The sequence below is a fragment of the Ictidomys tridecemlineatus genome, chromosome 16 (genome assembly GCF_052094955.1).
Source record: "Ictidomys tridecemlineatus isolate mIctTri1 chromosome 16, mIctTri1.hap1, whole genome shotgun sequence".
Classification (NCBI taxonomy): domain Eukaryota; kingdom Metazoa; phylum Chordata; class Mammalia; order Rodentia; family Sciuridae; genus Ictidomys; species Ictidomys tridecemlineatus.
This window is the reverse complement of record NC_135492.1, coordinates 3,387,188-3,412,549: the sequence shown is the minus strand read 5'-3', so window position 1 is coordinate 3,412,549 and position 25,362 is coordinate 3,387,188. Positions and strand designations below refer to the sequence as shown.

The following is a 25,362-nucleotide window of genomic DNA, read 5'->3' as shown; positions in this document are numbered from 1 at the left end:
TTTAATAGAAATCCATGCTTCCAGTGAGATTACCTTAAGCGATCTAATTCCTGTAACCCAGCATGTCCTACTCTGCTCTTCTTCTACACAGAGCATTTTCAGGTCTCGGGGCCCTCCTGCTTTGTTAGGCTAGAAGGGCCACAGCATATTGTTTATCTTTAATGCATATTTTGAAGGTAACACCGGTGGAAATACAAGCCACTAAAATTCTCCTAAATATAAGAGAAAGCTGTCTCTTTTTTACAAGAAATTAAAAGAAACTCAAGCTTACCTAAAAGGCTGAGGCTTGCTTTATTGATCTATCAAAATATTAAGCCTGTACCTTAAAGCAGAATAGATAGTTAGTTGGTGCTCTGTTTTTTGGTTTTTTTTTTTTTTTTTTTTTTGCCCGCCAGTGATACATAAATATCACTAGTGCCAAATTGCTGAAAATCTGCAAATGCCGTGGTTCCTTAAAAAATACACAGGAGTGTTGAAATGAATACATGTTTTGCAACATTTCTTTTTGTATGTTCATAATGTTACATAATGTATTCCTTGGGCAAACATTACCTAAATACAATTTCAATATAATATGACAAAAATAAAAGAAATTTTTAAAAAACGTATATCACTACACCCTTAAATAATCAGGAACTTGATACAGTTTTATTAAAATTGACAAGTGACAATTTCTTTATAATGTAACACATGCATATGTGCAGGCATACACACACACATTCTATTTTAAACTCTCTATTCTCTTTATTCATCATTTTCAGGATTCAGAGAGAGAAGGTAGGAAACAATGACTTTTGAACACATTTTCCTAATCCAGGTTTCAAATTATGGTATCTCCATAAAGGTAAGAAGGTTGATTTGAGCTTCTGCAGAAGTTAGGAAAAAGGTGAAAGGGACTATGTGTCCTGCTTTATTAGACTACAACCACGCCTCATAGTTGTGTACTATGTAATACACAGCAGGAAACAACCAGAAGGGTTGTGTGACTATCTTGCTTTACAAGAAGGAAGTTCGTATGGCTGAGCTCAGGGAAATTATCTGGCAGTGGACTGTGTCTGATTTTCATAGCAAAGTGGAAATATGAACAGGTATTTCTTCTCTGGGAAATCAGACACAGACACACACAGACACACACAGAATGAGAGAAAATATTCAGCAATATTAGCATCCTTATCCAAAGACAAAGAAATTTCATTGTCATTTATCAATAGGCGTTCCCAACTATGACAACTAGAAGAGCAAGAATTTATCTGTATGTCTCTGTTCTTAAGCACTTAAATCTAATGAATGACCATAGATCTTAAGACCATTGATGAATAAGACAGAAAAGAAAATAACAAAGATCTAGCATGGTATAGCATGGTATATGAAACAAATATATCTGAATATCCCTCCATTCATTTAATTGCTAAGTATTTTATCACAAATAGAATTGAAGGTGTTTATTATGAATGCTAATACTATGTATCTATTGATAAAATGTCTTCAATTTACTGAGAATTTTGATTTTTCAAAAGAATAACATAACCTATACACACATCAAAAAGCAAAACTCTAAAGTTTCCTTTCATAACATACATTTTTAAATGTTTAAAATCATTTGACAACTGGCCAGAAGTGGGAAGAAAAATATTTTTAGGAGGATGTATTGATTTAGGGCATTCTTTACCCCGCTTTTTGTTTGGTTGGTTCTCTGTTTGTTTCTTTGTTTGGTTGGTTGGTTAGCTTTTTGCACCCCCCTCAAAAAAATTAAACATTCAACATGTCAAAATATGAGCATGCCTAATAAGGACCTAAAATTTTCCCATTATTATGTAATTTCTTACATATTTTAATGAAAATATATATTTACTTGTAAAATTTGTGTTGGTGATATTTCACCATTGGTTTCAGTTGCAAAAGACACCATATGCTCTGGAAAAAAAATACTGGCAAAAAATAAAGGATAAATTATCGCTAAACCTATGCTAGAAAAGTTTGAATTATGACCAGTATAGAATCTAAAGCAGAAGATCCTTAAGCCAATGTATCTAAAATCCACATTAAGTGCTTCTGAAAATGCTGGTCCTTGGACTGTACCCTCAGGCATCTTCCCAGGTAGAGTTGGGCCCAGATGACAATGATGCAGAGAGATGCTCCGACCTGGAGTCATAGGACACTGCCCTCAAGTTGACAATGAGCTTGTTCCCACATCTTTTCCCCAAAACCCTCCAACTACTCTACCAGGTACGAAAAGACTACTGACCCATTTTACAAAATCAAGGCTCACAAAAGTCAAGGGCAAAAGCTGTACCCAGGTTCACAGTCAAGAACATAGGGAAACCAGGACTCAGTGTGGGAACTAAAAGTCCAATTCTTTCCACCTACTGTTTTTCCAAACTTGTTTAATCATAAAATTCACCCACAGCAGTTGTTTAAAATAGAAATTCCCAGACCTCATTCCTGGAGTTTCTGATTCCATAGGTCTGGCCAGGACTTGGAGTCTGTGTTTTTAATAAGTACTGGGACTCCTTTAGGTAAATTTTATGAACAGACAAGTTTGAAAAAATATATTCTACTATATTTCCTCTAGGACAGGGTTTTTCAACAGCAGTTCTATTAACATTTTATCTAATAATCCTGTGTTGTGGGGCTGTCCTGAGCCTTAGAGGATGTTCAGCAGAATTCAAACTTTGCCCACTTTGGCACTGCTCCTGCTGACCCCCACCCCACCCCCAGTCCTACAACCAAAACTGTATCCAGATATTGTCAGATCACCCAGTTGAACCATTGGCTCCAACTATACAAAGTGAATGTCTCATCTTATTAAAATTACAAATAACAATAATAATAATAATAATAAAACAGAAATGAGCACCAAACCATATTTCTTTAAATACAACTTTTAAATTCTAGCTTTTAATAAAGATTTGCAACAAGAAAACACTTTTCCTTCAAATCTATTTAATTTTTGTTAGAACTCTTATTTTCTTTGTCAAAGATCATCCCATTATGTTTCTATTAATAGGTTAAAATAAAAGAGAATGTAAGAGATCTTTCAGGGTTTGAAAATATTCTATTATGGTGTGTATCATATATTTTTCATAAAGGATCATTTCAATCCAATTATCCAAAACTTCGTGTAAAAATATGCTACTGCTACAGAGACAAAAACAATTTAAACTAATGAGCCCAGAGGCTATTCTGACTTCTCTAGATCCCTAGTCTTCATTAGAATGTGACATACATTTATTTTCTTTTAAAGAGAATTACAATGAAAGTAGTATTTGCTATATAATATGCTACTCTTTATCTCATTTCTATTTAGGTCAAAAATTATTTCACTAAAAACAAAATAATTTGAAGCATCAAGATTTATGTCAAACTTAAATTTCTGGCTAAGCTATACATTCCCAATAATTACCAATCTATTTTTGTTTTAGAAAATTTCTTACTTAAGTTTCCTAAATATTGTGAAAAGAACTTAAAACTACATTTTGGAATACATTTGAGGACATATAATAATTTATCTCAAAGTCAAATGTACAGTTGCTTTGTCTAGTTTTCCTCTAAGGCAAGAAAAAAGCAATAAGGCCTCCAAAGTAGGTTTACCTATATTTTTTAAGTTAAATGACTAAATGCATCTCAATTGAGATTCTGCAAGTAAGGCTAAAGAAATGTTCTATATGTGTCTGAAATTCTTGTATCATGGTGACTAATCATTTTTAGAATAAGAAATGTGAGTATAAGTTTAAAGGGCCAGAATCACTAAATGGAACTGTATTTTATTGATAGTGACCATATTCTTCATGTAAAATTTAACTGATTCATTTGATTTTCACTGACTTTTAATGAAGATTTCACTTTCCATTGGCTTTTTAAAGAATTCATAATTTTTTCCTAAAGTACAGCTTATTTTCTTCTTCCATTCCCCAGTTAGACAGAACTTCAGTCACCCACTCATGGTCTTCTAGTGTTCTTTCTGTGAAGAATGCTTCAGTGAATATGTTAACAGATAAACAGACACACACACAAATAACTATACAAACATTTAGAATAGATTTTGTATACATGTCTCATATGCATAGAAAATTTCAACTCAATTCCTAAATATCCAGATTGATAAAAATTCCTCATCAATTTTGAATTAGTAATTCAATTTTTATACCAAAGCAGTCATCTGAAAAGAAAAATTTCATATCACAATGTACATTTTGCTAATTCTCAATTTCCTTTTATTGCTATGCAAATTATGATATAAATTTAATAACAAACTGCATTAAGATACAAGAGCTATTCTTCCTCCAACTCATCATTGTGTCAAAATTAAAATATTTGTTTCAGGGTTGAACAATTCACCTCATTAAGGGATGAAGAATTTTGACAGATTCAACACACATTTAAGAGGCATAATCTGGATAGATGAGAAAAAAATTAAAATAGATGCTTTAAAAATAAAATGTTAATGAAAGTAAATACAGACTTTTTAAAGAAACTCAATTCCTTATGGTACTTTGTACTTTCAAAACTAATATTAAGGAAAACATATCTTGTATTAACAATAAAGATAATTAGGTAAGGGGGGAAAGCACTGGGTAGAAAAGACACTTGAATGATTGAAGCAATGGCAACTTAAATAGGTAAAACATAATACCAAATTCCTATTTCAATAAGAAATTGTAATGGTGTTCATATATTATTATTTATAATAGCCTCAAACTGGAAGTTACCTGAAAGTCTAGTTATTTGCATATGAATATGACGTGAAAATAAATAAGTTGTATAAAAGCATTCCCAGAAACGTGGATTAATTTCAGAAACATTAAGTGAAAGAAGTCAGGCCCAAATAGTATATGCTGCATGATTCCACTTACATAGATTCAAAACAGGAAAAAATTATTCTATGGTGCCAGAAATGTGAAAAATGCCAATACAGGATAAATGAGGCATGCAGGGAACCACTGGGGTAAGATCAGTGCTGTATTTCTTGATCTGGGTGTTGATTACCTAGCTACATTGCACTCTCTGAGAAGTCACAGAGTTATCCACGTTGGCTTGCTCACTTTTCTTTATGTGTGTCATAATTCCATAAAACATTGGGGGAAAAATGTAAATGTAAAATTATTAATGCAAAAGAGGAAACGGAGAACAGCCAACAAAAGAATAAGAGATTCTCTGCTTTTTTAGTATTTCTAGGACCTTTTTGAAAAGTATCTATGCCTCAGAAATTCAACACTCAGTAGTGATCTGTGACCTACTGGACCTGAACCCTTGAAAGTAATGCCATCCTTAAATAGAAGCTTATTCATCTGAAAAGAAATTCTTGACAGAGTACTCAATGAATATGGATGAGTTTGAGTTAAGTGTATATCAACATTCTTGGTTCTGTTCTTAACACTGATTGCTCCTTTTCTGTCTCATTGATTGCTCACTGCTTCTCTTTCCTATGACTTGACTTAGTCCTTCACTCAATACCTTCCTTTGTCCTTCCTCAAACTAATTCACCACCTCCCCTTTTTCATCACATCCGGGAGGCTCCTTCAACTGGAATCTCTGCCTAGAAGTACCTTCAGCTAAGGTCCAGTCCTACCTTCTGACACTCTCCACCAACTCAAGCACAATTCACCTGAAATGAAAGTCAGTGTAGTGGTTCTTTAAAATAGTAAACATGGAATTACCATAGGATATAGCAATTCCAGTCCTGGGTGAGTACCCCAAAGAAGTAAAAGCAGAGATTTAAAGATATTCGTACAACAATGTTCACAGAAACACAATCTATAAGAGCCAAAAGGCTAAAGCAACCCAATGTTCATCAAGGGATGAATGCATAAACACAATGGAATAGTCACTTTAAAAAAAGGGGTGAAGTTCTGACATATGCTACACCATGAATGAACCTCAAAGTTACTATGATAAGTGAAAAACTACAATCAGAAATGGTCAAATACTGTAATGCTACCATTTATACAAGACGCCTAGAACAGCCAAAGTCACAGGGACAGAAAGTAGAATGGAAGTTGCCAGGAACTGGGGGTGAGGGGGCCAAGGAGTTATTCTTGACTTGGTATAGAGTTTCATTATGGGAAGATAAAATGTTCTAAAGATAATAGTGGTGATCATTGCATGACAACACAAATGAATTTAATGCTGCTGAACTGCACATTTAAAAATAGTTAAAATGGTAAATTTTATGTGATACACATTCCATAATTTTTAAAAACACCTTAAAGCAAAATAAATTCATCTTTCTTTTTATATCTTAGATTTTTCTCCACTATGATAAGTGTATTTTTACCACATTCTCTCAAAGAAATGTAGAATTAAGTCACACTTTCATTTTTCTCAACCTCCTCTCAAATAATCCTTTACTCCTGATATTGCAAGCTATCAGGTGTTCTTACTCCAAGTGTCACTCATAACCAACAACTCCTACACACACAAACACACACACACACACACACACACACACACAAGCTTTTCCATCACTACTATTGTTGGACCATCATTTTTTTCTTGTAAAGCCTCTTATCTCCAAATTTCTTCCAATCCAACCTGAACACTGTTATCACAGCAACTTCCTGTCTCTCCAGATAGTTGTCTGAATGTGAATCCTGCTTAAAAAATTTGTCTACTTCTACTTGTTACAAGATAAACCAACGTAGTTTGGCAACTGTAAGTTATTCATCCATTCAATGAACAAAGATTTACTAAAGGCCTGCAATTTATCTGGAACTCCTCTTAGAGCTGAGAGTTTTGTAGTGGATAAATAAGTAAGAAATAACTGCCTTCATGAGGCTTTGGGGAAGATACTGATGATAAATAAAAGGTAAATCTTAAAAGGTGGCAATAAACCCTACCAAAAAAAATGGAGCATGGAAGAAAGAAAGTACTAGTGCTAACTAGAAAATGGTGAAAGGAATCCATTCCCAATAACTCACAACAGAAGGGCTTATTGAGAAGGGGGTCTTTAAACAAGACCCAAGGAGAAGAGAGCATGAGCCCAGGGGATACTTAGAGGAAGAAGAACAAAGCCACTGAGATAAAACCAAGGCTGGTATTTCTGGAGCTTGACAAGGAGGTTAATGCTGAGTAAGCACATGAGACATTACCAGGAAGAGAGGCCAGAGAAATAATGGAGATGAGATGGGAGGCTGTATAGGGCCCTGCAGACCTTAGTAAGGACTCAGCTTTTCCTCTGAATTATGTGAAAATCATGCTGAACTCAGGGAAAACCTGAGCTGACATGTTTTAACTGGATTATACTCGCTACTGAGTGAAGAAGTGACTTTAAAAGTTGTAAGGGTTGAAAAATAAAGTCTATTTCATAGGCTACTTCAATGAACCCAGAGTGAGGGTGTGGCTTAGATGAACATAACAACAGTCAATTTTGTAAAAAACAAACAAATAACAACAAAAAAAATAGGCAGACTCTGGATTTTGAAGATGGAGCCAACAGAATTTGCTGGAAAATAAAATAGGAGTGAAAAATGTGTACTTAAAGAAGACACCAGGTTCTGGGTATAAGCACTCTGAAGGGCTGTATTAAGGAGATATCAAATGGGAAGTTGCATCCTTAACAATCTTCCAATCCCCACTTGACTCTATTTCTTATGCAAACCCTGCTGGGATTTTAAAGTTTTTGAAACAGGTATGCACTAGTAAGTTCTGTAAGTGCTGGAAACTGTATCTATGATTCTTACAACTACACTGAGAGAATGTTCAGGAAGGAATCAACATGCTGGCTTGTTTGCTTTGCAAACCTGTTTCTTTGCATCCATTTCTCTCCCACCAAGGTAATAGCTATGTTCTGTCTTCAACATACACTTTAAAGAAAGGAAAAAATGACAAAAAGGAATTTTATTGGTTTTTGAGCTTCAAAGTAGATTTATTGATATTTGGCAAATGCAACTGCTTAGGGAGAATCAGAGCAATTCCAGTCCTCTGTTTTCTCTTACAGAGATGCACCCTCTGCTTCCTGGGAAAGAAACTAGGATAAAGGAATTGACAGGGGATGGAGTGAAAGAAAAAAATAGAGAGAGACAGGACCTGTATGGCGCTGGTCTCAAGTGACTCTATATCCTGCCCCTTTCCAGCACTAGAATGATTTTTTGTTGTTAAAAGTCCAATAGATTTAAACATGTGATGTGGCTCAAACCATAGTCTAAAGAATATATTCTCAAAGGGCTGGGGATGTAGCTCAGTGGTAGAGGGTTTACCTAGCACATGTGAAGCCTGGTGGGTTCAATGTACACCAGCACAGAACAAATCAAAACAACTCTCCTCAAGAAGCCCTGCATCTAGCACAGCGAGAAGCAATTGCTGAGTCAATGTTAAGTCTAATCAAAAAGTATGGACATCTCAAATGCCCCAGAGAGGAGGAACACAGAGAACGAAGAAAAGGCCATGAATATAAGGGTCTTTATGCTTCAGGCAGTAATCTTGGAAGGAGCAAGAGTTTCCAGAACAAAAAAGAATTGGATAACAATTAGACAAGTACCTCCTTCGGGACTTACATGCCCCACCACAATGTCAGAAATGTAAAGGTGGATCTCAATGTTCAACTCAGAACATTTTAGACCTGTATACAACTCACTGATATTTATTATTTATCCCAACAAGTCTAGAGAGTAAGCAAACAATAGAAAACTAAATTGTCTGCAAGGGCAGAAGAATCAGAGTGCAAAATTAGTTCCATTTTGTGAAATAAAAGTTGTATTTTGGCATGTCTCACTCTGAGAGCTGTTTTACTGCTATATTTGATTCTTATAACACCTTTAAGTAGATGAATAGTGGCCCTAAAGATATCACATCCTAATTCATGGAACCTGTAATTGTTACCCTACATGGCAAAGCTTTTGCAGATGTTATTCAGGGCTTTGAATTAGGGAGAATATTCTAGATCAATCAAGTGGGCCCTAAATTGAACCAGAAGCATCCTTTTAAGGCACGGGAAGAGGAGAATAAATACAGACAAAAAAGAAAATGCAATGGGATCACAGAAGCAGACATTCAAGAGGTGTGACCACAAGCCAAAGAATGCAAACAGCCACCAGAGTCTGGATGGAGCAAGGAACAGATTCCCCTTAGAATTCCCAGCAGGAAATAACCCTCCAGATTTGTGAAACTAAACATCCCTATTGTTTATGTCACCAAGTTTGTGGTAATTAGTTATAGCACTCTTAGGAAATTAATACAATAATCTAATGAGCAAGCTGTATTTCCATTTTACTGATAATAACTGAGGTTTAGAATAGCCAATTTTCCTCAAGGTTGAAAAGTAGCAACATATCTGATCCCACATGATGCTCTCTCCCCTGCACAGAATTACTGCTACCCGCCTAGAGTTTCCCAACCAAGAGACATTCTCTGCCACCTACACTGTGTCTATTTATATCACAGGCATTCTTTCTGTATCAGCTGCAGTTTTCATGTTCCCATTACCTCAATTTTTTTATTTTGAAACAAATTCAAAAAATATTTGCTAATTAATTAAAAATAAACAAACATATTTAAATTGTAAGGTAAAAATAATGGGCAACATTTCAAATTACATCAATCTTCATCTTCCATGAAAGTAATTATAAATCCTTTTAATTTGGACTGCATTAAAAGGTAAATACAATTACACTTTCATCTCCCTCCAGTCAGCATGACAATTTTCACGAACAGAAACAATAATAAATGCTGGCAAGAATGTGGAGAATGTACACTCATACATTGTAAATTGTGATGCATATTAGTATAATCACTCTAAAAAGCAGTATACAGTAACCTCAAAATATTAGGAGTGGAACTGCTACATGACCCAAATATTCCCCTCCTTGAGAATTATCAAAAAAAAAAAAAACCTAAAAGCAGCATACGTCTATATTTATTCACAATAGCCAAATTCTAGATTCACCTCGGTGTCCATTGATAGACAAATGGATCAAGAAAATGTGGTAAATATATACAATGGGGTTTTACTCAGCTATAAAGAAAAATAAAATCATGAGGTTTCCCAGTAAATGGACAGAAATGAAAAAAAAAAATCATGCTAAGTGAAAAATGCCAAACTCAGAAAATCAGTGTTGAATGTTTTTTCTCATATGTTGAAGCTGTAGCAAAATAAGGGAAAAAATAGGGAGGATCAGTGGAGTACAAGAATAACATTGAGAGGGAGGGAGGAGGAATGAGAAAGGGGAGAAGGATGAAATGAATTTAATAAATTCATATTATATCCACATATGACTATACCACAGGGAATTTCACCTTTTTAAAAACACCAATCAAATATAAATAAATAAATAGATGTGCAAAATGAAGGTAGTGTAATAGAGGAAAGAGCAAAAGGGGAGTGAAGAGAGGAGTGTAAGGAAAGGGAGCAGGGATTGAAGTCAAATTTCATGCACCATGCAACTTGTCAAAATGTCTCCAACTACCATGTAGAACTATAATCCTCTAGTTTAAAAAAAGATAAAAAAGTAAATACAAAAAGGATTCAAAAATCAAGCTATAACAGATGTGTGAACAGCTATAACAGATGTGTAACTAAATACTACTACTACTACTACTACTACTACTAATAATAATAATAATAATAATAATAGTAAAATGCCCATGGACACCAAAAAGTGAAATCTAATAACCAGGGTTTTTTTTGTTGTTGCTGTTGACCACATGGAAATAAAGGTCAGAATTCTAGTCTAGAAAGGAAAAATAAGGAATAAAATCTTTAAGAAAACTTCATTGAATGTTTAATGCCATTACTAGCATCAAGAAAATATTCTCATAATATTAAGAAGAAAAAAATGTCTTCAAAAATGTCATAAACTAGAATACATGTAAAAAAGTAAAAGATGTACTTTCCATTCCTTCAAAGAAAATTTCTGGTACCATCCTACTGAAAATTGAGATAACAGATAGAGGAATTGTTCAACAGAGGGTTGAACGCAATTAGGACTTTTGCCTCATATATCAGCCTGGTATTGAAAATAAAATTTTCCTGCTACAGAATCTGGCTTTTAAAGTCACATTACATTAAATATTCTTTTTAAATGTATACATTATTATCTCAATTTGGATGCATTGTCACATATTGTCCCCCAAGCAATCTCATGACATTAAGTATTAAGAGTATAATAACCCAATAAACCCAGGTGGCATAATTGATTATCAGTAAATCACATTCTACATTAAAAATAGTATTTGTTATTTAACAAAGACAGTTATCTAAATACAGGCCTTTATAGGCAGAAAGTTCAATAGGAATGTACAAGATGATGAGGTGGATTGCTTTACCAGAAAAGGAAAACACTTAAAGGGAAAGTGAAAAGTTGCTAGTCACCAGCTTTATCTTGCCTAAGCCTGGCTATAAAATATCATTACCAAGAACTAAGGAAAGTGCTGGACCAGCCAGCTTCTAATCAATAAGCTTTCTCTTGACCATCCTTTAGTATTATCATAAATGCAAACAAATTTTAACCTATCAAGTAATCCTACTAAGAAACTTACAATGTATTTTTCTAAATACAAAAAAGAAACAAATTAATCCTACAACCAACACTGTCACCTCCATAAGAATGAGCCCACCTTAATTTATTTGATTTTGAGAAGAAGGGTGCTTTTTTGGCAAGCAAATCTCCCTCTGAAGTTCAGTAATCTTATCAACTATTACCTAATTACATGATGTAAAAAGATCCCATATGAACCCAGCCTTAATTGATGATAAGCCCACATATGAGAGAATAATTTTTAAATAGTTTCTTCTTATTCAGTGATAAATAACTATTCCACTAACCATAGGCTGAATGCCAGGATTAAATCACATGTGAACAGAAGTTATGTGAAAAACACATTCTGCCTTGTAGGTAGTGGTTAAACTTTTATTAATTTAAATTTAAACTTTAATCTCTTAACAGGCTTTATTGAATTATATAGAAATATGTGTAGACATCTATGCCTTTAATATTTGATGATATTCTCAGAGTACCCCATACCAAAGAAGAAAATTGAAATCACAACTCTGCATTAGGCTAAAGACAAAACTGCAAAATAAGTTTTTCTTTAAAATGTTTAGACTTTAGTTTCTGGGTTACTGATGATCTGATGACCTAGAGTATTTTCTCCAGTTATGCCCATCTCTTTTGGTTACAATATGATATCTAAAATGGAAATGGATTTGTGCCTAGAATCCTATGAGAAACAGTGTCCACTTTTGTACATTATGAGTTGTAGGTTGCAGGTCTCTCAAAGTGCACAGTCTCTCCTGTTCTTTGGCCCTGAGAGAATGTTGTTTAGTAAGTTTATTCCATGACCTTTGACATGGACCTAAGTTGTCCAGTTTTTTCACTTTGTTGAGGTCATGGTATTCATAGATCTCAAACATGGAATATAGCTGTGGTGAACATAGATATCCCTGAGAGGTCAAGAGTGAATTGTAGGATGAAGCTTGAAAAATACATTTATTTGTTTGTCAATTTATATTGTCAAAAATAATACTATTTTGGATATAGTGGTTTAAGTTATTACAATTGATTTAAACTGCCCTTAATTTTTAATATGAATACTAGAAAGTTTTAAATTACACTCATGCATTATATTGTTTTCCCTCTGGGGAAACATTACTGCCTTAGGACATTGCTTAGAAGTTTAAAATACAATTTGCTTACTGGTAAGACCAGAGAACAGAAAAGTTAAATGAAATTTTAAAGTAATTGTAATGAAATTTTTATTCATATAATTATATATGTTGGGTGTGTGGGAGACCTTGCCTCTTCGTTTTATTTTCCCCATTTGGTTTCTCCCCACTGAAGTTAAGTTCTCATCACATGATAAGAACATCTTTTACCCTTCCCACTCTCACTAAGGTCATTATGTGGCTGTAGAGTTTAAGAGTGGTGAGGATAAAGCAAATGATGACAAGTGATGAAATGTCATTGCAAGCCCTCATCAGCCTCTCCAGCTTAAGTGCATTTTTGATTGAGCTGGCTGAACATCTGTTCATTTGCTCTATTATTTATACTAAATTTTGGGGCTTTTTACCCTCTGTTCAATCCTTATTAGTAACGACCAGATTTTCCCATGACATCATTTACTCTAGGGCCAGAAACCTCTGGTCTGGTGGTCTGCACCTTGTTTTTTTCACACGTCCCTCTTATTAGGTGAGGACGACCTGCCAGAGGCTTCACTCTGTTTCTCAGGGTAAGGGGAATTGATTTGTGTATGTCTGAGGGCAATACTGCAAGGCTTCTTTAGGCATGCCTGATGAGACTGCAGGTTTCAAACTGAAGTTTCTAAAATGAAGTTGTTTAGGCCAGACTTAAGGCCATTCTCATAATAGTGTAGTTAATTTGTTCAAAATTAAGGGTGTTTTGTTTTGGTTTTGTTTGTTTTTTTAATGTATTTGTCCTCAATTGAGTTTGTTTTTTTTTCTTTTTTCTTTTTTTTTTAATACCAGGTACTTAACTCAGCGCACTGAGACACAACCTCAGCCCAATTATTTTTTCTATTTATTTAGAGAGAGGGTTTCAGTTAGTTGCTTAGTGCCTTGCTTTTGCTGAGGGTGGCTTTGAACTCATGATACCCATGTAAAATTTTCCTGAGACACAGGGGTTATGGCCTTGTCACCAATTTTGCTTTCAACTGATGTTTTTAAATATGTAAGACAAGTTTATTAAAATGACATTTAGAAGCATTCCTAATATTCAACCAAATTCCTTGTCCAGGTGTGGCAGGAAATAAAAGTGAAATTGGACCTTAATTTAAATTAAAAGAAAGTTGAATTGCAAGGGCTTAATTAGAACACAGTTAATTAGAAGGTCACAGGCCCTGGCATTGTTGTATTTTTTTAAAATAATTTTTTCTTAGTTGTAGATGAACACATTATCTTTATTATTATTATTATTATTATTATTATTATTATTATTATGTTAAGGTGGATACAGTATCGAACATACTGACTCACGCATACTAGCAAAGCACTCTACCACTGAGCCACAACTCTGACCCTTTCCTTTTTTTTTAATATTTACTTATATATTATTTATTTATATATGGTACTAAGAATTAAGCTCAGGGCTTCATATATGCTAGGTGAGAACTGTACCATTGAGCCACACTTCAGCTATTTCCTGGTACTTTTTAAGTACCTGGTTTACATAAATTTTAATTAGTAGCCTTAACCCTTTTCCAATATATGTTGGAATTAAATCTAGTTTTATCTCAAACTCTGATTTTACTTCCTATTTTTTCCCCTGAGTTAAGATTCCCCCATGAGGAATTTACTGTGTGTTGTCCACATTCCAAACTCCAATATTTACCTATTTCTTAGTTTTAGAAAAGTCTTACACAATTTGCCCAGAGGTACAAAAATCTCTTGGAGTACTCAGAAAAATCAGCATCTGAGTCTTGCCTTCTAGGGAGCAGTTTGAATCATAAGTATGCAGCCTTTAAGGCAACTAGATGGATGATCTGCAGCTGGAAGGAGCCTTTTCATGGATACATTGCATCTAAAAGACACTTCATTTGATTCCTTTTATTAGATATTGTGAGTAAACCTACAATAAAAATGAAAGTGAAGTAATTTCTTTGACAAAAGTGTTCCAATTTCTTTAGGTATATATCCAGAATTATAATTACTGGGTTATGGGGCATTTTTTAACCAAGAATTATTATTCATTTTTATTTATTTAGGCTTTTAACACTGTGTTACATCCTTATTTTTTTTAAATAAGACATGGTATCACTGAGTCACTTAAACCATTGCTAAGTTTCTGAGGCTGGTCTTGCACTTAAGTTCCTCCTATTTCATCCTCCCAAGCTACTGGAAGTACAGACATTCACAATAATACCCTGCTTATAAACAATATTATTAGTGGATTACATGGCATTTTTATTTTGAGCATTTAAGAACCATGAGAGTTTTTTCAAAAGTATCTTTATTAACTTTATATTTTAACCAAAATTTTAATCTATACATATACACCTATACTCTGGAGTACCTATTATCTTTCAGAATTTTTTTGTGTGTGATATGGTGCTAGGAATTGAACTCTGGGGTTGCTTACCACTGAGTTATGTCCCCAGTCTTTTTTTTTTTTTTTTGAAACAGGCGATATATCACTAATACATCACTAAGTTGCTTATAGCCTTGCTATGTTGTTAAGGCTTTCCTTCAAATTATAATCCTCTTGACTCACCTCTCCAGCCTCTAGTATATTTGCTACAACACCTGGTTGTTTCAGATAATTATAATAATCTTTTCAACAACACTGCTCAGGCTACAGAAAATCTTTTTGACTGATGCATTTTATCCCTGTGAAAAGTTTCTATGAAGTAGCCAATGTAGAACTATTCTGTAAAGATTTGTTGAAGATGTTGAGTGCCACAGTTTAGTCAGAATGATGCCTGGCATTTTTACTAGAATAAATGGATGAAAGGTGACCCTGCTCTGGGACTAGGGCAGCTCTGGGATTAGGGTGGATCTTGCTGGGAACAGGTACTTTGGGAGGATATTTTAACAGGGCAATGGAAAGGTCATGACCCAGTGATTGTCTGGAGTTGGGGGTCTGTTGTGTGTTTCCAAAAGGAGAAGAGCAGCCAATTTGGATTCCAGAGAGACTAACTAATGTGATTTCTAAAGACCAAAAAGAAGATGACTTGGCTCAAATCCATAACAGCTTATATCCTAACATCTGCAACAGTGGTTCTCCCACACCTAGAAGTTAATGAATAATGAACACCATTAAAGCCTATTTCAAATGTAAAAAACCTTGGGGCTTGCTTGTGTGAATACCTTCAGACCCATTATGCAAGTTACAGGAAGAAGGATGGAATATCAAAAGAAGGTGGTAACCAGGATGCTTTTTTCAGTATCTATTTTATTATTGCCCTTTCCCACATCATGAAGTTCTATTTTATTTTTTGAGCTCATACAGTCCTAGATTAATGTTTTTCTGATCAGTTCTATTTTTTGTCTGTGGAGTTTTTAAACATTGCAATGGAGATTTCACCTGTGTAAAGCTACAAGGCCTTTACTATTGTCTTATTGTTGTATGTTATGTGTGCACACTTGTGTTTTGTGTTGTATGTCTGTATGTGCCTATGTCCATATATATGAGGAGAGGTCATGAAAAAATGGATCAGAATATTTTTTCATTCACGTGATTTAAATGGTTTAATTTAAATTGGGTAAACAGCTGTTGAGGATTGTTTTAATATGTGAATAAAAAAGGAGGTTAACCGATCTGTTTATTTACTTTTACTTACCTGTTATGAAAGGTTGCCAATGAGGAATTTTGCAAGGAGATGACTAGGTGAAATGCAGCAGCTGGTTATCCTCAGAGAAATTTAGATATGTTGTTAGGAAAGGGACCTTATGAGGATCAGCAGAAACAAATTGCATATGATCCTGGCGTATACTTGAAATTGCTGTTGATGCAGTTAGGGAATGGAAGACTTTACAAGAACATGGAGGTTTACAAGGTCAATTATCTAAGGTAATACAAGGAGCTAATGAAACTTACACTGAATTTGTAGATAGGAATATTCAAACAGCTACCAGAGTTTTTGGGAATACAGAACAAGCAATGCCATTAATAAAACAACTAGCTCATGAGCAAGTGAATCAGTGCAGAGAAGTCATTAGACCATGATTAAATTATGTAGAGACATTAATGAACAAGGGCAAGTTGTGGCAGCTGCAGTACAACAGGTTTTAGATGCCAGGCCATAAACATGCTACAATTGTGAACAAAAGGACATTTTAAAAGGAATTGCCTCATAGGAGGAGGGTTTAACAAAACTAGGTATCAAAGGAGTAGAATACTGGGTATTTGCCCATGATTCCATAGAGGGAGACATTAGGCTAATGAAGGCCATTCTCAAACCACCAAAGAGGGTACTCTATTATCAAAAAACGGACAAGGACCAGGTGTTTATCCACAATATTGTGGAGAAAGGCAACGGGCTCCATTGCCAAAAATGGAGAGGGGGGCCCAATGCTCTGGGGCTCAAGACCACAAATATCCAGAGCACTGGAGGAATCCAGCAACCCCATCAGTGTAGTGCCCAGGAAACATTGTCCATTAAATCCCTCACTAGACAAACCAGAGGGAGTGCAGGATTGGACATCTGTGCCTCCGCCAGAGAGTACTTACTCCAGAGTTGGGAGTTCAAATCATTCCCAAAGGGGTAAAAGGGCCTCTTCCCCAAGGAACAGTAGGCTTATTATTGGAACAAAGTTCTTCTGCTCTAAAAGGACTTATGATAAGTCCTGGGGAAACTGATCCTGATTATAAAGGTGAAATAAAAATTATAGCCAGTTCTCCAAAGTGTATATCAGTAATTTCACCAGGAGATAGAATAGCACACTTACTAATAATACCCAGCCTGCATGATAAATTTTCCAGTTGTATAGTAGAAAGAGGTTCCAGGGGATTAGGCTCCACAGGTGTAGATTGGCCTATGCTTTATTTAAATTTAGATTATCGCCCCATACTAAAACTAAATATTCAAGGACATGAATTTAATGGGCTACTGGATACAAGCACAGACCTTAGCATCATCTCTCATGAAGAATGGCCAAAACATTGGACATTACAATAAGCCACTCAAATTCTTCGAGGCCTATGATTGGTGACTAATCCCCATAGAAGTGCAATGGTATTAGATTGAAAGGATCCTGAAGGATGTGAAGGAACTATACAGCCATATGTATTGGATCATCTTCCCATAAATTAATGGGGACGAGATGTCCTAGATAAATTAGGACTAACATTAACAATGAACATCAATACAAATGTACCCACTATTATGGCTAGACAAAGTTTTAGGAAAGGAAAAATATTAGAAAAACAAGAACAAGTTATAGCAGCACCAATACAAATAGATCAAGGAACGGAGAGACATAAGTTGGATTTTCATATTTTCTCTACAATAGAAGAAACTACAAATTTTCATAAAAGGTTCCCATGTCAAAGCTAATACTTTTGAAAAGTGTTTTAAAATACCTAAGGAACAAGGTAGACAAATAATAAAACAATGTCAAAATTTTGTTTTAGTGCCTTCTAGAATGTTACATAAATTTTTTCTTTAGCCATTATTGCCAGAATTCCTATCTTCATCCCAGTTCCAGTGAAGACAAAGATAAAACCAATCTACAGCTTCTGCAATAGCTATCACTGAACTGCTTGCAGAACTTGCCTGGACTATGTATCACTTGTATGCATTGTGAACTCACTTGTATGCATTGTGAACTATCTTTTGGTGCAGCGACTTGTGGTAGTGTTGGGGTATTTTGCTGATGGTGTCAATGGTGGTACAATTTTTCCAAAAGGAGCTGTCAATTGGCTTGGTGTATCTTCCTCCCTTCTGCTTGTGATGGTCATTCAGCTAAAATTTGGGGGCCAACAGAGGTGAGGCAAAGAACCTCATCCCCCCCCCAGCTGGTACAAAGACCTATCCACAGGTGTGGCTGTATGCTGGAACAGTAGTCAATGACAGGTAAGATCCAATTGCAATGGTACCAACCTAAGACAAGAGGCTGACGCCTTGAGGTCAGCTCATCTGATGACAGGTAAGGACCATATGTAGTATTGGACAATCTAAGGCAGGCACATTCCCTAAGCCACATGCTTGTTGTTTAAACAGAAAGGGGGAGCTGTTGAGAGCCACAGCCAAAGGGGCCCAAGTAAATTTCCAGCTGCCATCAAACTTCCAGCTGCCAGCTAATGATTGGCTCACAGCAGCCCCAGCAAAATTCTAGCTGCCAACTGATTGGCTCCTCCGAAGTGATGCTAATTAGGCTGTTTCCCCACCCTTTCAGACCATGGAGCTGCTCATTGGGGGACATTTTTTTGGCTCCACTCATGCAACCCAGCCATTGGGCCTCAAGAGCAGGAGGGGTGGGGGAGGTTGAGAGGCTTGTGGGAAGCCCGTGGTAGCAGCTGTGCTCTGAGGGTTTTCCTGAAGAGCTGTGTTGTGCAGTGTGTGTGTTCTAAAAATAAAATTTGTTTTTTTTAACAAGTGGCTCCTGAATTGTGCCCAGCCAGACTGCAGCAAACTTTGAGGTTCTCAGCAGGTGTAGGATCCCCTACATTACTGTATTGTAAGATTATCACTGTACCTGCTCTTCTGTAAAGTTAGATTGAGGAACAGTGTATGGTTAGGGTTACTAACATGGTCGATTTGGATTAGGTATCATTCTGCTGGATGAATACTGGTATTGGAAACCTGCGATATTTATAAGAACATATAGGTGAAATATAAGTATGGAAACAGAAATTTAGGTACGATTTGAAGCACAAAAGGGCATTAGACCCTTAATTGGGATACACAGGTTTGAATTATGTTCTTAACAGATGTATCAGATAAATCAATATACAATGGCATAGCATCTTGTACCTTGGATTATTGAATGTAGTAGAGAACATCAAGTCAGAATGGGACAGCCGGCAGGATTAGGAAGATAGTTGGTAGGTTTAGGAAGAAGAGTGAGTATAGGATTTGGACCAATGCTCTTTTATAATAGGGTTTCAGTAAGAGAGTGAATGTAAATGTCAGCACATTTGAAGAGTCAGTCACAGTGATGAACTGGAAAAAATATGCAGAAAAGCAGATATCAACATAGACATTAGGAAATCAGGCAAAGTATAAAGTATGTGATAGGATTAGACATTTTCAACAGGGGGAAGTTGAATATATAATCTTAGAAAGAAACAAATATGTTTCTTTCTAAGAAACATACTGGTTTCTAGTATGTTTCTTAAGAAACAAATATGTTTCTTAAGAAACCAATAGGATTGAAATTTGAAAGCATTAGACAATATGGACATGGTTGTTTTTAGTAATCCATGCTGACCTTAAATTTAGGTTTTGGTACAATCATAAGTGTGACCTTTGCATTTTGTGTCCAGAATATTACTGTGATGAAATGACTATGTAGATCAGGTGACATGAGTATTTCTTCCACCCTTTCTGGGAGCAATGTTTTGAAGACCTATAAATTAGTATTTGGGATACAAATAGGTGTACCCCGTGTCTATGAATAGAGAGAAGATGCATGAATAGACCATACTGTGAATAAATAATATAAATTGTTCCAACTTTAGGGCTGGGGATGTGGCTCAAGCGGTAGCGCGCTTGCCTGCCATGCGTGTGGCCCGGGTTCGATCCTCAGCACCACATACCAACAAAGATGTTGTGTCCGCCGAGAACTAAAAAATAAATATTAAAAAAATTCTCTCTCTCTCTCTCTCTCTCTCTCTCTCTCTCTCTCTCTCTCTTCCCCCCTCTCCTCTCTCACTCTCTCTTTAAAAAAAATTGTTCCAACTTTAAATAATGGATTGAATTGATATCTTAAAATATATATGAAATCTCATATTGACATACCTACATTCATTCTAACCAGTTATACATCTAATAGTAATATTAAGGTTTCTCTTGATCATGAAGAGTGTGAGATTTTGCTTCAAAAATTATTATGGAAATTGAAAATAATGTGTTTGGAAAGAAGTCTCATGAAAAGGCCAGTCAAGAAACATGGAGGAATACATATGTTCTGAAGCAGGAAGTGTTTGAAAGTGAATCAAATGCCTATAAATTTGTGAACTTGTGGATGAAAGGATATATCCTATAATGTACATGAACTAAAGAAATAGTAATGTACCAATGTTGAATAAAAATTAACATCAAATTACACATCATGTCCCATAGGAATCTACTTGCATTGATGGTAACCTGGGGTCAGTTACTGCAGAAATTTTAGAAATTTTATGCACCACTCACTGAAGTTAGTTTTCAGTACTAGGAAACAAATATGTATTTCAGGAAAATGAATATTTCTGAGAATAATCTTGTGAAATGTTGATTATAAATCCACATACATGAAGATGAATGAATTTAGGGAGTGTATAATAAGACACATATATTTCATATTTTGAAAAATCTGGAGAGTATACACACACACACACACACACACACAAAATGTACCGATATATATGCCAATTGAAGTTCATCATGGAATATATATCATCCACAGATCCAAAAATATTCATTTTACTGAACATCGTTTTATGTATAATATTGCTCATCTAGGAAGCTCACCCATAGGTTGAATTTTCAGTTCCATCAGCATTTATGGGGAGTGAACTCTTCTCAAAATTTGTATCTGCCAAAGTCAGTGACCTCACAAGAATGTACATGTGATACCAGACAGGATTCTATATATGAATATAACAATACATGTGCTGAATAGGCTACAGAGAAAGGGAGACAGGAATTTACATATTTGTTAACTTTAAAAACTCATGGAGAATTATTACAATGAAAAGTTGACTAGATTTATAACACATAGCCGTGATAAAGCAAAAGGCAAGTCCAAGTATACACCATGCCTCATATGAATTGCCTGAACATTTTTTCTGTTAGGTGCTACACAAAAATCTTCCCATTCTAATATAGATTAGAATAACTCTAATCTAACTCTAATTAGAATAACTCTAATCTAGAATAACATTAACATTGCCACAATTAAAACACAATTAGAGAATAAGAGGAAGAAAAATCTGTGAATACATATCTGGAATGGAAAATTCTCAGGTGTTCACAACCATGAAGGGACAGGGAAAACACTCCACAAACATGGAGCTCTGAATGCCTAATGACTTCTTGAGAAACTGCCTCTGAGATTGGGCACTTGAAATATATAAGTACCCTCATAAGTAAGAGTGTAAGTACAATAATATTAGAAGACTAAAGTCAATAACAATTACATAAAAAATTAGTGTGTACCATCTGAAATGAAGTTTTTTTTTTTTTGGTTGCTTGACTAATGGGAAGATGTTTTCAAAGGAATTCTTTCTATATGTACTTGTGGCAAGCCATTATTTTCTATTGCAATTGGTGATACCATCCAGAAACCAACTACCAGAGATTTTGAATGGTTCTGGCACTTTAAATTTTGGCTACAATGACTAGAAGCCTAAAAGGTGGCTTAATGATTTTCTATACAAACAGCTTCTTCATAAACAGGTCTCTAAAACTGCATTCACCAGCTTGCTGCTAGAAAGTGCCCATATCCTCCCACTGTGCCCCTCTCAGGAAAGCAGCCACTTTGGAAGAAGCTCACTTGGATGGGAACAGTTGGTGGCCAGGATTTTGCATCCATCTGTTCACAATAGAATCAGATGACTTATTTTTTATACACCCAAGTAAGGCTCAGGAGAACAACTGACAAAAAAACAAAAAGTCTTCTCTTTACCTATTCCTATTTAGTATCCAAATAGACCCTGTGGAGCCTCTTCTCTGGCTAAACTACCAAGGAAAAGCAAAATGCTTTTTGTTCTAATTTTGGGCTTTAGCATGTCATTTTGTATTCCATATAGCAAGCCCTGCTTAAAGAAGTAAGTGTAGAGTCATATAGTATATCTTTCACTGGAAAGACTCCATCAATGCTGCTGTACCTTACACTCACAATAAAATGTATCCCTAATACAGATTAATCATAACCTTCAGGAACCAAGGCTTCTCAATAGGGTGCAGTGGCAATTCATTTGTATTATTGCTATAATGGATTCAAATAACTGCCTAAATGTTAAATTATAGACAGTTAAAAGAAGAGTACCTTGGTATTTAATTTATATAAGATTCACTTATATTTGATATTCTTACACATAAACAAATATGGCAATAACAATAATTTGTACCCTCATAAAGTTAATATAGTGTCTTCCCTTGCAGATCTGAAAGCTGGCTTTATGCCAGTATTTGTCTTTTTATTGAAAATACTTTTTAAAATATTACTTTCTGGCACTTTTTAACTATCACAGTTGTTGAAAAGAGGAAAACTGATTTCAAAATGTACTATGATTTCTGTTTTTGAGAGACGAAATTTCACTGCAGAATAAAGAATTTGAAAAGAGTATAGAACAATTAAGATCATTCTGTTGGCATTTAAATGCACTTGAACTTCTCTCTAACTTTGTGACCTCATCATCAGAAACTTTTAAGTGAATCATTATTATGACTGACTTACAGGTAACTATTACTTTATACTGCAATAATAAGGCACTTAGTGCTTATAAAACACATGTTTAATAATGGCCCAAAAAAGACTTTATAGTCACATACATTGACAATTGCTATTAGATGCTAACAATTATTAGGATAGTATATCACAGACCTTATTGGATTGTAAAATAAAATTTATTTGGAAATTCAGAATAAGGATCCCATCATTTTCCATACAACACATAAATGTGAATAATTTCTTCTCAGATGAATAGTCTCCCTATATGTCTTAATTGTCTCATTCCTACTTTCACTAAGCAAAAATTTTGAGAACACCTACTATGTGTGTATTCAGTGCTATGTATGGGGAAGGCAGTGGAAAACAAAACACACCTGTTCCTTCTCTTGTGGAGATTGCAGTCTATTGGCAGAGGATAAACATAACCACTCCTTTAATCAAATACATAGTTTACACACACACACACACACACACACACACACACACACACACACATACAGATACCAGGGAGTGAACTCAGGAGCACTCAACCACTGGGCCACATCCCCAGCCCTATTTTGCTTTTTATTTGGAGACAGGGTCTCACTGAGTTGCAGATCAGCTGCGGTGGTGGTAAGGGCTGGCACAAAGCCACGGCCACTCTTAAAATGACTCATGGGCTTTGCTGACATATTTTGACTCTGTCCTGAGGACCACAGTGGCCACAGAATGGTGTGGCTGCAAGGAGACATGAATTCAGATTTGCTCTTTGGAAAATTCACACTGACTGCCCTTTGGAGAATTTCCTGGTGAGGAGTAGGACTGAAATAAGAAGCCTCATTGGGAGACTGGAACCAAAATCCAGAGAAAGGAGACAACTGTTCATGAGTACAGAAAGAGGAGGGCAGAAGCAGAAATCTGGGGTTTGCTAGTGGATTGGATGCTGATCTGGGAAGGAGAGAAGAGAATAAGGGAGATACAGTTTAGCTGTGCTGCTATTCAACTGGGGTTGGGAGGCAAGAAGAGGAGCTGACTCCAGGAGAAGCAGGCCTGTCTGGTACCTGATTCAGGGAGATTCTATAGATGCTGCATCTGAGCATGTTTTCTATCAGGGGGCTAGAGATTCAGAAAGCAACTGGGGCTAGAGAAATAGATTGCATAGGCCTCAACATTTAGTTGATAATTGAATCAATGAGAAAGTTCTGATAACCCAGGAAGAAGTTGTGCATGATATGAGAAAATTCCAAGCATCAGGTCCTGAGGATGTCAAAATTCAAGAAATGAACAGGGAGGAGCCCTTAAAGGGTGAAGAAGGTGGGATGGGGATCCTGAGGCCTTATGTGAAATAGATTATTTTAGTACTTATGAGAAGACTGTTTTTGTGAATGACACTATTTTGCCACAATATGTTCAAACTAGAAGCACAAAGGATCACAGCAGAGGCTCTGACTAAGGAAACTTGTTGGCTTGCACTTGTGAATTATTTAACCCTAGACCTCACCATGATCCCCAGTCTAACATGAGTCTTCAGCATACTTGATCTTCCCCTCTACCCCCACACAAATTCAGCACTAATTTGGAATGGAAGCATACCAAATACTTCTGGAACAATTTATGCTGTTATGTTATAAAACCCTGTTTGTGGTTTGTTTTACTTAAACCTCACCATGCAAAGTTCTCCCTGTTGGGACTTTGGTCAATATGGATGGCTGAGGGAGATGCTTAGGAGACAGATTGTGGGAAGGGGGCACTGTTCCAGTGTCTGAGGACAGGAGGAGACTGTAGAAGAACCAAACGGGGAATAAGCCATAAAAAAAAAAATGTTGGTGGAAATGAATAGTGATGGTGACAATGACAAAATAAAATCCTCAGCTTCAAAACTCCAGGATGGGAGGGACAGCATTTGTCAGCAAAATGGCATGGACAAGTGTTTTGGATCAGCAGTGGTAATGTCCATGGGCACATGAGTTCCCAGTGTACAGGGCCCTTTGGTGACTGCTGTTACTGCACCTGAGACAATCAGCAACCCAGCAAGGAAGGTGCTACACTTTTGTTTAATATGTGAGGACACCGAGATTGGGCTAGGTTGAGGAGACATGCTTGGTCTCTGTGGAAGCTAGGGAGGTTTTGGATGCAGGGATTGAGGAATGCTAATATCTCTGATTCTTAAAGCAGAAGGAAGGCAGTGAGTCATGGAGGTCCAGGCCTCCAAACTTCCAGGACCCTGATGGCATGTCCAGTCACCTAGAGAGAAGATTCTGCTTGTAGAACTTCCATAGGCCATTTGAAGAAGTCATTTAGTTTTCTGGAGACTGTCAGCATTATCTGGGAAGGAATGGCCTGGTAGAGATGGAGGTCAGCTTCAAAACCATGAAGGCCAACACAGAGAAGGAAAA

At 35.9% G+C, this 25,362-nt stretch overlaps 1 pseudogene; it reads right to left on the bottom strand.

Annotated features, from left to right (window-relative positions):
* LOC144371419 (growth factor receptor-bound protein 14-like) overlaps positions 1-25,362 on the bottom strand; it is a 40,520-nt pseudogene that overhangs the window by 10,712 nt on the left and 4,446 nt on the right.